Genomic DNA, 16,715 nt, shown 5'->3' on the forward strand with positions numbered 1-16,715 from the left:
GTACCCTGAGGATCTCTCGGCAGATGTAGGCAGTCCACTCCTCCTTCAGAGAGTTCCCCTTGGTGTTCTTAATCAGATCTGTCACCGAGCCCGCCCCACAGAACTCCATCACCAACTACAGAGAGAGAGACACAGAGAGAGATGAACACACACCAAACTGAACAGAACTGACAGACACGCAAACACGTACGTACCCATAGCTGGTCGTCGATACCAGGTGGGTTCTTCTTGACGAAGGCACCGTAATAGGTAGCAATGTTCCGATGGTGGCTGTACTTCTTCAACATGTTGATCTCTGCTTTAATCTCCTCTTCCTCATCCTGGAACACACACACACCTTATAGTGATACAAACACAGTTGAGAACAATTTGGGATAGCTTTCTTTATATTTGTGTGTGTGTGTGCGCACGTGCGTGCATGTGACTTACGCCAGTGACGTCCATAACTTTGATGGCCGCAAGCTGGCCTGTTTTGACATGCCGACCCTGAAAAAAAGAGAGAGAAAGAGAGTGAGAGAATCTAAAATAAATCAGTTTTGCCAACATTACCATCCTGTAATCTGTGTGTTTTGGTCCCAGAGCCACAGGCTGTTGCCCAGCTCTCAGCCTGACCAAGATGGCTGACCAGCCAGCCAGCCAACACAAACGACTGCCTCTGATGCGCATTGACAAGGCTCCATCTAGATCTGCTGTATATCAGCTGCCAGCAGAGGCAGCTACTTTACACTAGGGAAGTTAAATAAATACAAAAAACATCATGTAAGATAAGATGCGGATTGAGTGTTTGCCTTTATAGTGAGGAACAATTCCCACATCACTGCCATAACACATAGAAACACTTCCTCATGGTAGCCTAGCAACAGGCCTGGCACGTTGTTAAGTCACAGGGATTTTTACACTGTGGTCCAGACAGGCAGACATGTGAGCTGGGGTTACAACACACACAAACACCGTAGCTGTTTCCTAGTATTGCATCAGACACACTGAATGTATTTGACAGGCAGAGAAGCTGAACCAAACTGTTAAAAGTCAACAAGGTGTTGAAAGTGTTCCACAGAGATGCTGACCCATGTTGACTTCCACAGTTGTGTCAAGTTGGCTGGATGTCCTTTGGGTGGTGGACCAATCTTGATACACATGGGGAACTGTAGAGTGTGAAAAACCCAACAACCGGTGCGCCTGGCACCTATTTCCATACCCCCGTTCGAAGGCACAATCTTTTGTCTTGCCCATTCACCCTCTGAATGGCACACATACACAATCCATGTCTGAATTGTCTCAAGGCTTAAAAATCCTTCTTTAACCTGTCTCCTCCCCTTCATCTACACTGATTGATGTGGATATTACAAGTGAAATGAATAAGGTATCACCTGGATTTACCTGGTCAGTCAATGTCATGGAAAGAGCATGTGTTCCTAATGTTTTGTACACTCAGTGTATAACACAGATAAAATAATACATGAATCAATAGACATCGAAATGGAAAAAACATAATTGAACTGGATAGAGCGGAAATGTGTGTGTGTGTGTAGGGGTGTGTGTGTGTAGGGGTGTGTGTGTGTGGAGAGAAAAGGACATAATACTCCCTTTATAGGTGTCCTGAGGCATAAAACACTCATTGGTTCAGACATGCCTCGCATTCCTGATCTGTTGGAGTACTTTAACTCTACTGATTAAACCCAACACACGAGAGAGAGAGAGACACAGACAGAGACAAAAACAGAGACAGACAGACATGGAGACATGGAGAGATAGAGGAAGAGAGAAGGACTGAAGGGGCTATGAGACCTACCAATTTGTCTTCCAGTGAAAAGATAGATAACATGGAAACAAATAGGCCTACAGCTTCACACAAACCTACCCATCTCTGCCTGACAAACAGTGTGCAACAGACTCCCTGTTCAGCCAACCCTGGCTGCAATCTCACAAGTTAGCTTACAACAAGTGCATCAGAGCGATTTGACCTAAAACAGCCACTGGCAGAGAAAGCAAGTGCTTTTGGGGCAGCAGGTAGCCTTGTGGTTAGAGCGTTGGGCCAGTAACCAGCAGGTAGCCTTGTGGTTAGAGCGTTGGGCCAGTAACCAGCAGGTAGCCTTGTGGTTAGAGCGTTGGGCCAGTAACCGAAAGGTTGCAAGATCGAATCCCCAAGCTGACAAGGTAAAAAACAGTCGTTCTGCCCCTGAACAAGGCAGTTTCCACTGTTCCTAGGCCATCATTGTAAATAAGAATTTGTTCTTAACTGACTTGCCTAGTTAAATAAAGGTACACATTTTTATAAAGTGCAACCGAGTGCATCGATACCTCGGCCCTGTCCAAAAACAACCCCTAGCACCAAACCCATTGTTTCTTGGAGATTGAAGAGGTAAGAAGTACTAGCTACACTTTGTGTTTTCAGATCTACACAAGTGCTTGGGTTTAGGGGCCAGGAGTTGATTCTCAACCGGGCCCTGAAGTGAAAAACATGTCGACAAATACAACTCATCAGCTCCTCACTGTTAAGCTCTAAAAGGTCAGTGGAAGGTGGCACCACAAAGTTTGTAAACCCACAGGTGCAACATCGCAACACTTCCGGGAATGCTTGCAAAGCAGACAAAACAGTGGTTTGGGGTTTGAGAAGTCAATGAGAGAAGTATAAAATTCTTCGTTAGTTACTCATTTTCTCGATTGCCACACTCCAAAAGATACAGCAAATTTGTATGTACACTACTGGTCAAAAGTGTTACACTTTTTTGGTTACTACATGATTCCATATGTGTTTTTTAATAGTTTTGATGTCTTCACTATTATTCTACAATGGAGAAAATAGTCAAAATAAAGAAAAACCCTTGAATAAGTAGGTGTCCTAAAACTTTTGACCAGTAGTGTACACGTGTGTGGGTTTGCATAGTCATTGACGATATGAGGAAGATGAGGAAAATGCAAGCAAACACACATACAGACACACACAGCACTGCCATGGTCATGTTGGGGCTTGATCCAGGTACTGCAGGTAAGATCATGTTGTGTAACGACCTGCCTGTAATGAGCCTCTCATCTCACCCAGCAAGACTAAAGGCTGTCAAAACACACACACGAAATGGCAGAACCCGCTTCTGCGGTTATCTCTTATATTATTCAACCGTGTGTGTGTGCAGGCTGTGTGTGTCAGTATAAGGCTGCAGGACAGACAGCTTAACATGTTGACGTGAGACGACCGTTAGACCAGATAACGTGCTTCTACTAGAGGTCGGCATGGCCGATTAATTAGGGCCGATTTCAAGTTTTCATAACAATCGGTAATCTGCATTTTTGGATGCCGATTATGGCCGATTACATTGCAATCCACGAGGAGACCACCTGTTACAAGAGTGCAGCAAGGAGCCAAGGTAAGTTGCTAGCTAGCATTAAACTTACCTTATAAAAAAACAATCAATCTTAACATAATCTCTAGTTAACTACACATGGTTGATGATATTACTCGTTTAACTAGCTTGTCCTGCGTTGCAAATAATCAATGCGGTGCCTGTTAATTTATCATCGATGCGGTGCCTGTTAATTTATCATCGAATCCCAGTCTACTTCGCCAAACAGGTGATGATTTAACAAGCGCATTCCCGAAAAAAGCACAATCGTTGCACCAATGTACCTAACCATAAACACCAATGCCTTTCTTAAAATCAATACAGAAGTATATATTTTTAAACCTGCATCTTTAGTTAAAAGAAATTCATGTTAGCAGGCAATATTAACTAGGGAAATTGTGTCACTTCTCTTGCGTTCAGTGCAAGCAGAGTCAGGGTATATGCAGCAGTTTGGGCCGCCTGGCTCATTGCGAACTGCGTGAAGAAAATTTCTTCCTAACAAAGACCGTAAATAATTTGCCAGAATATTACATAATTATGACATAACATTGAAGGTTGTGCAATGTAACAGCAATATTTAGACTTAGGGTTGTCACCCGTTCAACAAAATATGGAAAAGTTCCGTATTTCACTGAAAGAATAAACGTTTTGTTTTAGAAATGATAGTTTCCGGATTTGACCATATTAATGACCTTAGGCTCGCATTTCTGTGTCTTTATTATAATTAAGTCTATGATTTGATATTTGATAGAGCAGTTTGACTGAGCGGTGGTAGACAGCAGCAGGCTCGTAAGCATTCATTCAAACAGCACTTTCCTGCATTTGCCAACAGATCTTGTAATGCTTGAAGCACAGCGCTGTTTATGACTTCAAGCCTATCAAGCCTAACTCCCAAGATCTGGCTGGCAATACTAAAGTGCCTATTAGAACATCCAGTATTCAAAGGTATATGAAATACAAATGGTATAGAGAGAAATAGTCCTATAATTCCTATAATAACTACAACCTAAAACTTTTTACCTGGGAATATTGAAGACTAATGTTAAAAGGAACCACCAGCTGTCATATGTTCTCATGTTCTGAGCAAGGAACTTAAACGTTAGCTCTTTTACATGGCACATATTGCACTTTTACTTTCTTCTCCAACACTGTATTTTTTGCATTATTTAAACCAAATTGAACATGTTTCATTATTTATTTGAGACTAAATGGATTTTTATTTATGTATTATATTAAGTTAAAATAAGTGTTCATTCAGTATTGTTGTAATTGTCATTATTACAAATATATATATATATATATATATATATAAAAATAAACCGATTAATCGCTATCGGCTTTTTTTTGGTCCTCCAATACTTGGTATCGGCTTTGAAAAATCTTAATCGGTCGACATCTAGTTTCTACAGACGAGCTTAGCTAGCCAACATTGCCATAACGTCGCCTACAAATGGGATCAGGGATTTCTATTGGAAAGCAGTTTGTGCCTATCTTCATACTATACTGTCTTTGGTGACAGAGCCCAAGTGGGAGGAGTCCTCGGGCACGCTGTAGGTTGAGTGTGGTGAGGGGTGTGTCTTACCTTGTAGACCTGCCCGTAGGTTCCATTTCCCACCAACTCCACTAGCTCAAATATACCAGCAGGGTCCTGGAGGGAGCAGAGAGCGGGAGAGTAGGAGAGAGGGAAGAGAGAAGAGAGAATAGTTCGTCAAGCATTGAAACTCTTTACTCAAGAATTCAGATCCTGTGGAATCTGACCCCCCCACACACACACACAGTAAGAGCACACACACATACAGTTGGACTTGAGATCTATAGCGCTACACTGTGACTACATAGACTCATAGAGAGTGTGTGTATGTGAAAGCGAGAGAGGGGAAGAGAGCAAGAGAGAGAGATTGAGAGAGATAGGGGCAGAGCAGGGAATAGTGGAGCTGAAAATCAGCCACATACTCCCAGATGGGATTTGCAAAAAAAAAAAAGTGACATTCTTTTTTATTCAAGGTCAAACAGAAGCACTTCTAAACCTAGAACACTGCTCTAGAGACAGGTTGACATCTACACACAACCTCTCTGTCTTTTAACTAGCACCACCACACACATAGATGTCTCCTCACACGTGTGTGTGTGTGAGAAAGGAGAAAGCATTGGAGTCATGGCTTGGCGTGAGTGTGTGTGCATATGCGTGTGTATGTGTGCGTTAATAGCAATGTCAATATGAATATTGTGCAAATTTTCTTGCTTCATACCACTCAAGTTATGAGAGTGTCTGGAAGTTGATTAATGTATTAGTCTCCTCATTTAATCTTTGATCTCTAAATGGCCCTTGATATAAACAACTCTCAGGGAGTGAAGCCACTAACCCCCTAGTCACTAACCCCTCTAGATGAGAGCATTAGATATTAAACCATAAATATGAGATTATGGGTGCTATTAACGGCTGGCGTTAAGGCGGCGCTAGTATCAAACGCACGTTAGTTTACAATATCGCATTTTCTAGCCCTATGCCAGGTTTGTTAATTTACCTGTCTTATATCAGCTTACATTGCAACGCAATGTGCTTCACAGAAAAAGAAAAAGAAACTATAAATAAAAATATTTACTACACAACAAACATAATAGGACAAAATACTAAAGAAAAACAATATAAACTGAACGAACCCTAAGGAAAACCAAGCGAAAAAGGTGTGTTTTAAGATCTCTTTTAAATATGTCTAGTTTCGGCCTCCCTCAGGTTCACTGGCAGGTTATTACAGAGGCTGGGGGCATAGTAACTAAAGGCTGTCTCTCCATTCCTCTTGGTCCTTGGCTTTGGGAAAGTTAAAACGCCAGTGTCAGAAGTCCTGAGGGACCTACTGTGTACATAACTTAAAAGTATGTCTGATATGTATTGGGGTGCACAATCGTGGATTGGTTTAAAAACCAATTGAGGAAACTTAAAATCCATTCTAAAACTAACAGACAGCCAGTGCAGAGACCTTAAAACCGGTGTTCTCTCCGTCTGGTCTTGGTCAGTTTTTTAAATATTTTTATTTCACCTTTATTTAACCAGGTAGGCTAGTTGAGAACACCTTTATTTAACCAGGTAGGCTAGTTGAGAACACCTTTATTTAACCAGGTAGGCTAGTTGAGAACACCTTTATTTAACCAGGTAGGCTAGTTGAGAACAAGTTCTCATTTGCAACTGCGACCTGGCCAAGATAAAGCATAGCAGTGTGAACAGACAACAGAGTTACACATGGAGTAAACAATTAACAAGTCAATAACACAGTAGAAAAAAAATAGAGTCTATATACATTGTGTGCAAAAGGCATGAGGAGGTAGGCGAATAATTACAATTTAGCAGATTAACACTGGAGTGATAAATGATCAGATGGTCATGTACAGGTAGAGATATTGGTGTGCAAAAGAGCAGAAAAGTAAATAAATAAAAACAGTATGGGGATGAGGTAGGTCAAATGTGGTGGGCCATTTACCAATAGACTATGTACAGCTGCAGCGATCGGTTAGCTGCTCAGATAGCTGATGTTTGAAGTTGGTGAGGGAGATAAAAGTCTCCAACTTCAGCGATTTTTGCAATTCGTTCCAGTCACAGGCAGCAGAGAACTGGAACGAAAGGCGGCCAAATGAGGTGTTGGCTTTAGGGATGATCAGTGAGATACACCTGCTCGAGCGCGTGCTACGGGTGAGGATATGTTTGATATGAGCCTGGAAGGAGAGTTTACAGTCTAGCCAGACACCTAGGTACTTATAGATGTCCACATATTCTAGGTCGGAACCATCCAGGGTGGTGATGCTAGTCGGGCGTGCGGGTGCAGGCAGCGAACGGTTGAAAAGCATGCATTTGGTTTTACTAGCGTTTAAGAGCAGTTGGAGGCCATGGAAGGAGTGTTGTATGGCATTGAGGCTCGTTTGGAGGTTATATGGCAGTGTCCAAGGACGGGCCGGAAGTATACAGAATGGTGTCGTCTGCGTAGAGGTGGATCAGGGAATCGCCCGCAGCAAGAGCAACATCATTGATATATACAGAGAAAAGAGTCGGGCCGAGAATTGAACCCTGTGGCACCCCCATAGAGACTGCCAGAGGACCGGACAGCATGCCCTCCGATTTGACACACTGAACTCTGTACCCGTGCTGCAGCATTCGGTATGTTTTGCAGTTGACCAATGGCTTTCTTGGGCAGACCAGACAGGGGAGCAATACAGTAGTCAAGCCTGCTTGTAATAAAAGCATGGATGAGTCTATCTGTATCAGCCTGAGAGACAAACAGATGCACCTTGGCAATGCACCTCAGGTGGTAAAAAGCTATTTTTGACAAAATTCCTAATGTGTGATTCGAAATTGAGTTCAGAATCTAAAATGACACCTAGGTTTTTTACTTGGCGTTTTATCTTTATTGCCCACAAATTAAAATGTGCGGCCAGAATCTCTCTCTGTGCTTTCACTCAAACAATAAGTATATCGGGCTTGTTTTGATTTAGCTGAAGTTGTGAGCCATCTAAGTATTTAAATCACGAATACAGTCTAATATTTATCAATGGTGACATAGAAATGTAAAGTTGTGTATCATCTGCAAAGCAGTGATAATTAATGCTGTGTTTATTTTTATTTTTTTACCCCCTTTTTCTCCCCAATTTTGTGATATCCAATTGCGATCTAATTACAATATTGCTTCATCGCTGCAACTCCTCCAGAGCATGACCTGCCAAACCGCGTTTCTTAAAACTTCTTCAGGATCGGCGTCCCTTCAGCGCGTTAGGTCAAGATCGCAGATTTTTGAGAAACAACAAATGTCGGTACATATAAGTGTCTTATATCGGCTGAAAGCTTAAATTCTTGTTAATATAACTGCACTGTCCAATTTACAGTAGGTATTACTGTGGAAAAAGTCCATGCTATTGTGAGGAGAGCTCCTAACAACAACACACTTTATTCACCGCGATAAGTTTAATAATTCACCTCTGAAGGTGAAATGTATACTTACAGTTGAAGTCAGAAGTTTACATACACTTAGGTTGGAGTCAATAAAACTCGTTTTTCAACCACTCCACAAATTTCTTGTTAACAAACTATAGTTTTGGCAAGTCAGATAGGACATCTATTTTGTACATGACACAAGTCATTTTTCCAACAATTGTTTACAGACGGATTATTTCACTTAATCACAATTCCAGTGGGTCAAAGGTTACATACACTAAGTTGACTGTGGCTTTAAAAAGCTTGGAAAATTCCAGACAATTGTGTCATGGCTATAGAAGCTTCTGATAGTCTAATTTGCATCATTTGAGTCAATTGGGGGTGTACTTGTTTATGTATGTCAAGGCCTACCTTCAAAACTCAGTACCTCTTTGCTTGACATCATGGGAAAATCAAAAGAAATCAGCCAAGACCATGGGACCACGCAGCCGTCATACCGCTCAGAAAGGAGATGCGTTCTGTCTCCTAGAGAAGAAAGTACTTTGGTGCGAAAAGTGCAAATCAATCCCAGAACAGCAGCAAAGGACCTTGTGAAGACGTTGGAGGAAATGGGTACAAAAGTATCTACATCCACAGTAAAATGAGTCCTATATCGACATAACCAGAAAGGCCGCTCAGCAAGGAAGAAGCCACTGCTCCAAAACCGTCATAAAAAAGCCAGACTATGGTTGGCATCATGAGGTAGGGAAATTATGTGGATATACTGAAGAAACATCTCAAGACATCCGTCAGGAAGTTAAAGCTTGGTTCCAAATGGACAAGCATACTTCCAAAGTTGTGGCAAAATGGCTTAAGGACAACAAAGTCAAGGTTTTGGAGTGGCCATCACAAAGCCCTGACCTCAATCCTATAGAAAGTTTGTGGGCAGAACTGAAAAAGCGTGTGCGAGCAAGGAGGCCTACAAACCTGACTCAGTTACACCAGCTCTGTCAGGAGGAATGGACCAACATTCACCCAACGTATTGTGGGAAGCTTGTGGACGGCTACCTGAAACGTTTGACCCAAGTTAAACCATTTAAAGGCAATGCTAACAAATACTAATTGAGTGTATGTAAACTTCTGACCCACTGGGAATGTGATGAAATAAATAAAAGCTGAAATAAATAATTCTCTGTACTATTATTCTGACATTTTACATTATTAAAATGAAGTGGTGATCCTAACTGACCTAAGACAGGGAATTTTTACTTGGATTAAATGTCAGGAATTGTGAAAAACTGAGTTTAAATGTATTTGGCTAAAGTGTATGTAAAATTCCGACTTCAACTGTACATTCTGAATTATTATCATCCAAAGGGTCCCAGAGAAAACATGAAGTGTTGTTTTGTTAGATAAAATAAATGTTCATATCCTAAATGGGTCCATATAGCATGCACGATCGATTTTGTATTTCCACTCGTTCAATTTGCAAAGAAAGTGTATTAAAGTAAATTAATGTTAGCAGGCAATATTAACTAGGGAAATTGTATCACTTCTCTTGCGTTCATTGCACGCAGAGTCGGGGTATATGTATGCAACAGTTTGGGCCGCCTGCCTCGTTGCAAACTAATTTGCCAGAATTTTACATAATGATGACATAGCATTGAAGGTTGTGCAATGTAACAGCAATATTTAGACCTAGGGTTGCCGCCCGTTCAATAAAATATGGAACGGTTCTGTATTTCACTGAAAGAATAAACGTTTTGTTTTCAAAATAATAGTTTCCGGATTTGACCATATTAATGACCAAAGGCTTGTATTTCTTTGTTTATTATAATTAAGTCTATACGTTTTTGATATTTGATAGAGCAGTCTGACTGACTGGTGGTAGGCGGCAGCAGGTTCGTAAGCATTCATTCAAACTTTACTGCGTTTGCCAGCAGCTCTTAGCAAAGCTTGCTTCACAGCTCTGTTTTTGACTTCAAGCCTATCAACTCCTGAGATTAGGCCGGCAATACTAAAGTGCCTATTAGAACATCCAATAGTCAAAGGTATATGAAATACAAACGGTATAGAGAGAAATAGTTGACGCGTCATAATTCCTATAATAACTACAACCTAAAACTTCTTAACTGGGATTATTTAAGAACTGGGAATATTGAACCACCAGCTTTCATATGTTCTCATGTTCTGAGCAAGGAACTTAAACGTTAGCTTTTTTTACATGGCACATATTGCACTTTTACTTTCTTCTCCAACACTCTGTTTTTGCATTATTAAACCAAATTGAGCATGTTTCATTATTTATTTGAGACTAAATAGATTTTATTGATGTTTTATATTAATTTAAAATAAAAGTGTACATTGTTCATTTAGTATTGTTGTAATTGTCATTATTACAAATATATATGCCATACAACATTCCTTCCGTGGCCTCCAACTGCTTTTAAACGCTAGTAAAACCAAATGCATGCTTTTCAACCGTTCGCTGCCCGCACCTGCCCGCCCAACTAGCATCACCACCCTGGACGGTTCCGACCTAGAATATGTGAACAACTATAAATACCTAGGTGTCTGGCTAGACTGTAAACTCTCCTTCCAGACTCATATTAAACATCTCCAATCAAAAATCAAATCTAGATTCGGCTTTCTATTTCACAACAAAGCCTCCTTCACTCACGCCACCAAACTTACCCTAGTAAAACTGACTATCCTACCGATCCTCGACTTGGCCGCCTTTCCTTCCAGTTCTCTGCTGCCAGTGACTGGAACGAATTGCAAAAATCGCTGAAGTTGGAGACTTATTTCCCTCACCAACTTTAAACATCAACTATCTGAGCAGCTAACCGATCGCTGCAGCTGTACATAGTCCATCTGTAAATAGCCCACCCAATCTATCTACTTCATCCCCATACTGTTTTTATTTGACCCAAACTGCTACAGACCTATATCTATCCTACCGTGCCTTTCTAAGGTCTTCGAAAGCCAAGTCAACAAACAGATTACCGACCATTTCGAATCTCACCATACCTTCTCTGCTATGCAATCTGGTTTCAGAGCTGGTCATGGGTGCACCTCAGCCACGCTCAAGGTCCTAAACGATATCTTAACCGCCATCGATAAGAAACATTACTGTGCAGCCGTATTCATTGATCTGGCCAAGGCTTTCGACTCTGTCAATCACCATATCCTCATCGGCAGACTCGACAGCCTTGGTTTCTCAAATGATTGCCTCGCCTGGTTCACCAACTACTTCTCTGATAGAGTTCAGTGTGTCAAGTCGGAGGGTCTGCTGTCCGGACCTCTGGCAGTCTCTATGGGGGTGCCACAGGGTTCAATTCTTGGACCGACTCTCTTCTCTGTATACATCAATGAGGTCGCTCTTGCTGCTGGTGAGTCCCTGATCCACCTCTACGCAGACGACACCATTCTGTATACTTCCGGCCCTTCTTTGGACACTGTGTTAACAACCCTCCAGGCAAGCTTCAATGCCATACAACTCTCCTTCCGTGGCCTCCAATTGCTCTTAAATACAAGTAAAACTAAATGCATGCTCTTCAACCGATCGCTACCTGCACCTACCCGCCTGTCCAACATCACTACTCTGGACGGCTCTGACTTAGAATACGTGGACAACTACAAATACTTAGGTGTCTGGTTAGACTGTAAACTCTCCTTCCAGACCCATATCAAACATCTCCAATCCAAAGTTAAATCTAGAATTGGCTTCCTATTTCGCAACAAAGCATCCTTCACTCATGCTGCCAAACATACCCTTGTAAAACTGACCATCCTACCAATCCTCGACTTTGGCGATGTCATTTACAAAATAGCCTCCAATACCCTACTCAACAAATTGGATGCAGTCTATCACAGTGCAATCCGTTTTATCACCAAAGCCCCATATACTACCCACCATTGCGACCTGTACGCTCTCGTTGGCTGGCCCTCGCTTCATACTCGTCGCCAAACCCACTGGCTCCATGTCATCTACAAGACCCTGCTAGGTAAAGTCCCCCCTTATCTCAGCTCGCTGGTCACCATAGCATCTCCCACCTGTAGCACACGCTCCAGCAGGTATATCTCTCTAGTCACCCCCAAGACCAATTCTTTCTTTGGCCGCCTCTCCTTCCAGTTCTCTGCTGCCAATGACTGGAACGAACTACAAAAATCTCTGAAACTGGAAACACTTATCTCCCTCACTAGCTTTAAGCACCAACTGTCAGAGCAGCTCACAGATTACTGCACCTGTACATAGCCCACCTATAATTTAGCCCAAACAACTACCTCTTTCCCAACTGTATTTAATTTTTATTTATTTATTTATTTTGCTCCTTTGCACCCCATTATTTTTTTATTTCTACTTTGCACATTCTTCCATTGCAAAACTACCATTCCAGTATTTTACTTGCTATATTGTATTTACTTTGCCATCATGGCCTTTTTTGCCTTTACCTCCCTTCTCACCTCATTTGCTCACATTGTATATAGACTTGTTTATACTGCATTATTGACTGTATGTTTGTTTTTACTCCATGTGTAACTCTGTGTCGTTTTATCTGTCGAACTGCTTTGCTTTATCTTGGCCAGGTCGCAATTGTAAATGAGAACTTGTTCTCAACTTGCCTACCTGGTTAAATAAAGGTAAAATAAATAAATAAATAAAAATTTATTTACTTTTCTGCTCTTTTGCACACCAGTATCTCTACTTGCACATCATCATCTGCTCATTTATCACTCCAGTGTTAATCTGCTAAATTGTAACTATTCGCTCCTATGGCCTATGTATTGCCTACCTCCTCATGCCTTTCACACACACTGTATATAGAGTTTATGTTTTCTACTGTGTCATTGATTTGTTTATTGTGTTGTTGGCTCGTTTATTGTTTACTCCATGTGTAACTCTGTGTTGTTGTCTGTGTCACACTGCTTTGCTATATTTTGGCCAGGTCGCAGTTGCAAATGAGAACTTGTTCTCAACTAGCCTACCTGGTTAAATAAAGGTGAAATTTAAAATATATATATATATATATAAATAAAATTGTCCGATTAATCAGTATCGGCTTTTTTTGGTCCTCCAATAATCGGTGTCGGTGTTGAAAAATCATAATCGGTCGACCTCTAATTCAGAGTTATGAAGTTATGAAAACTGGTTGTTTTGCAAATGTTGAACTTATAATATGGCTACTAATACTTAGAAAGCTAAATCAAGTCCAAGTATACAGATTTGACGATATTCTTGCAGAAAAATGTAATAAGAATGTCTCCTTCACGATTTGCCCAAATGTACCTGAGGACTTAACACAAAGTATTGTAGTTCACTCATACTTCAAATTATCCATCTGAAACTTTGCACATACACCGCTGCCATCTTGTGGATACTATCAGAATTACAACCAGAGTGCTGGATAGCATTTCAAAGATGGTGGTAGAAAAAGACCGGTTGTTTTTTTCTTTGTATTTTCTTCTACCAGATCTATTGTGTTATATTCTCCTACATTCAATTCACATTTCCACAAACTTCAAAGTGTTTCCTTTCAAATGGTACCAAGAATATGCATATCCTTGCTTCAGGGCCTGAACTACAGGCAGTTAGATTTGGGTATGTCATTTAGGCAAAAATTGGGGGAAAAAGGGGCTATAGCTAAGAAGTTGTAACACCTGCCCGCTTAACCCGGAAGCCAGCTGCATCAATGTGTTGAAGAAAACCCTGTTTTACTGCCGACCAAAGTCAGCCTGCAGGCACCCGGCCCGCCACAAGGACTCGCTAGAGCGCGATGAGCCAAGTGAAGCCTCACCGGCCAAACCCTCCCCTAACCCGGACGAAGCTGGGCCAATTGTGTGCCGCCCTATGGGACTCCCGGTCACGGCCGGTTGTGAACCAGCCTGGTATCAAACCCGGGTCTGTATTGACACCTCAAGTACTGCGATGCGGTGCTTTAGACAGCTCGGCCACTCGGGAGGCCAATGCTGTGCTTTCTGATAACACTACTAAGGGGTAATATATATAAACTGAACTGGTTGAATGGAGACTGGACGGAAATTGCTAAGATCTGAAGACTCTAGATAACTTTTCTTCAGAACAGGTTTCATCATAGCTGTTTTTAGTGCAGAGGGAAAGTGCCTGTGAAAAGTGATTAATTAATCAATCAAATGTATTTATAAATCCCTTTTAACATCAGCCAATGTCACAAAGTGATATACAGAAACCCAGCCTAAAACCCCAAACAACAAGCAACGCAGATATAGAAGCACGGTGGCTAGGAAAAACTCCCTAGAAAGGCCAGAACCCAGGAAGAAACCTAGAGAGGAAACAGGCTCCGAGGGCCAGTCCTCTTCTGGCTGTGCCGGGTGGAGATTATAGCAGTACATGGCCAAGATGTTCAAACGTTCATGGACAACCAGCAAGGTCAGATAATAATAATAGCATGCACTTCTTCAGATATGCAATTAAAAACAGTTTTGAAGGAGGTGGTGGGGATAGGATTGAGAAGGCAGGTAGAAGGCTTAAGTTGTGAAATCACTTTCCTGAGCATGTCTGTGTCAAGCAGGGAAAATAACTCCATAGTGTCTTTGCGTGGTTGTCTAGGGCTTCTCATCAGGTCTTGCTTAACATCCCTGGTCTAGGGGAAGTGAGACCGACAAGGAAGAGTAAATGCCCATCTATCATGGGTAGTGTGCACAACACTGAAATCCTCCCCAGCTTTCTGCCTCTCTGTGACCTCATTTCCAGTCGCACCGCAGACTCTGGACATGAGCTCAGAGAGAGAGAGGCCAGGTGTGTGTAATAACTGTCACACATCTATCAGAGGTAGATGGAGAAGATAGAGAGATAACTAGTGAGGGAGACAGGCTGGGAGAAAGAGAGAGCTCTGCAAATTGTTTGGCTACATTTCTCAAGAGAGAGGATGAATAAGTCGATGTGCTGTTGGATGTGCCAGATTTACACAGTCCAAAGATTCCGCAAATGTGTATGTATTTGCATAGTATGTGCATCATTCACAGCCATTGCCATATTAGGGTTAAAATGCAAGCAAGCAAGCAAACACACATACAGACACACACACAGCATTGTTGGGTCATGTTGGGGCTTGATCCAGGTACTGCAGGTAAGATCATGTTGTGTAACGACCTGCCTGTAATGAGCCTCTCATCTCACCCAGCAAGACTAAAGGTCGTCAACAGACACTAGTGCTATGAGGCCGCTGTCACGGACTCCCCACAATGCCACGAAATGGCGGAAACCGCTTCTGCTGATATCTCTAATATTATTCAACCGTGTGTGTGTGTAGGCTGTGTGTGTGTGTGTCAGGGGCGGCGTGAGGCTGCACGACTGACAGTTTAACATCTGCCCCAAATACAGAGGGGGCTATACTACAGTACACAGGCCCAGGGCTCCATTACATCACGTTCCAATTGTTGAGAAGAAAAAGCTTTCCGAGGTTCTAAAGCGCGTGGGAGGGAGTTGCCATTACCGAGGAGAGACGAGGATCAGATCATCAACTCCTTTTCTATACCCCTGTACCCCCCTCCCCTCGTTATGTCGCATCGCTGTTATGTCGCATCGCTGTAGTAGGCTATAGCAGACGTCGGTTGATCCAAATTAATTATATCTGATCAGCGGATGTTGTCGCGTGCATGGCCGTTAACGATGGTTCGAGGACGCCAACCACACAGACATACACACAGTCGGTAAGGTGAAGAGAGACTGTCGTTAACGGGGGATGGGTCAGGTGCTCGAGACGCCGTGTCTCATTCATACAGTCTCCATTTTATCACGAACACACACTCAATCAACACACACACTCTCTTTACCCGTAGCGCTGACAGGTCTATCTCATCCAGGCTCCGGGCAGGGGAGTCGCTCGCCATGATTCTCTCTCAAAATGGAAGCTTCCTCTCCGATCATTTACTGAGAAGAGAAACCCTCTCTCCCCTCCAGCCGTTATAGTCCCCCGTTAGATCCCCGTTAGGCGTCCATTAATACTATTCCACAATGGGTAATATAATCCGTTTTTCCGTTTGATCCCGGTGGGAATACGGCTCGAGACCCCGAGGTGATCCAGGTACTACATGCTTTATACCGGCCCCCTGCAAGCGTGAATGGTGAAAACTCACACACACTCCACGAGAGAGCAGTGAGCACATTCGCATACACACTGAGAGAGCAAAGCAAAGCGCCCGAAACAGTGTAGTCTCGCGCTCCCCGGGAGTGGCCAAGCAGCACGAGCGGCGGGCGGTTCTCCTGGAAACAGGGACGCCCACAATGTCACACACGCGCACGCACACTTGGTGTGAGTGAGATAGAAAAAATACTCGATCCAAGGTTAGGTTAAGTGTTATTGTATCTTCAGGCTAATGTGCCATAAAACGAAGAATGTCTTTATGTTCTATAAGTACTTAATGACCTGCTGCATCTCTTCACATGGTAGCCTAGGGCATCATCATCACTGTGTATCATCATCACCATCACACAC

The 16,715-nt window shown here is 42.4% G+C and overlaps 1 pseudogene; it reads right to left on the reverse strand.

Annotated features, from left to right (window-relative positions):
- Nucleotides 1-16,431, reverse strand: part of LOC116354714 (traf2 and NCK-interacting protein kinase-like) — a 19,492-nt pseudogene extending 3,061 nt beyond the window's left edge.
- Between the last annotated feature and the right edge of the window lie 284 nt (nt 16,432-16,715).

The sequence above is a fragment of the Oncorhynchus kisutch genome, linkage group LG18, assembly GCF_002021735.2.
Source record: "Oncorhynchus kisutch isolate 150728-3 linkage group LG18, Okis_V2, whole genome shotgun sequence".
Lineage (NCBI taxonomy): Eukaryota > Metazoa > Chordata > Actinopteri > Salmoniformes > Salmonidae > Oncorhynchus > Oncorhynchus kisutch.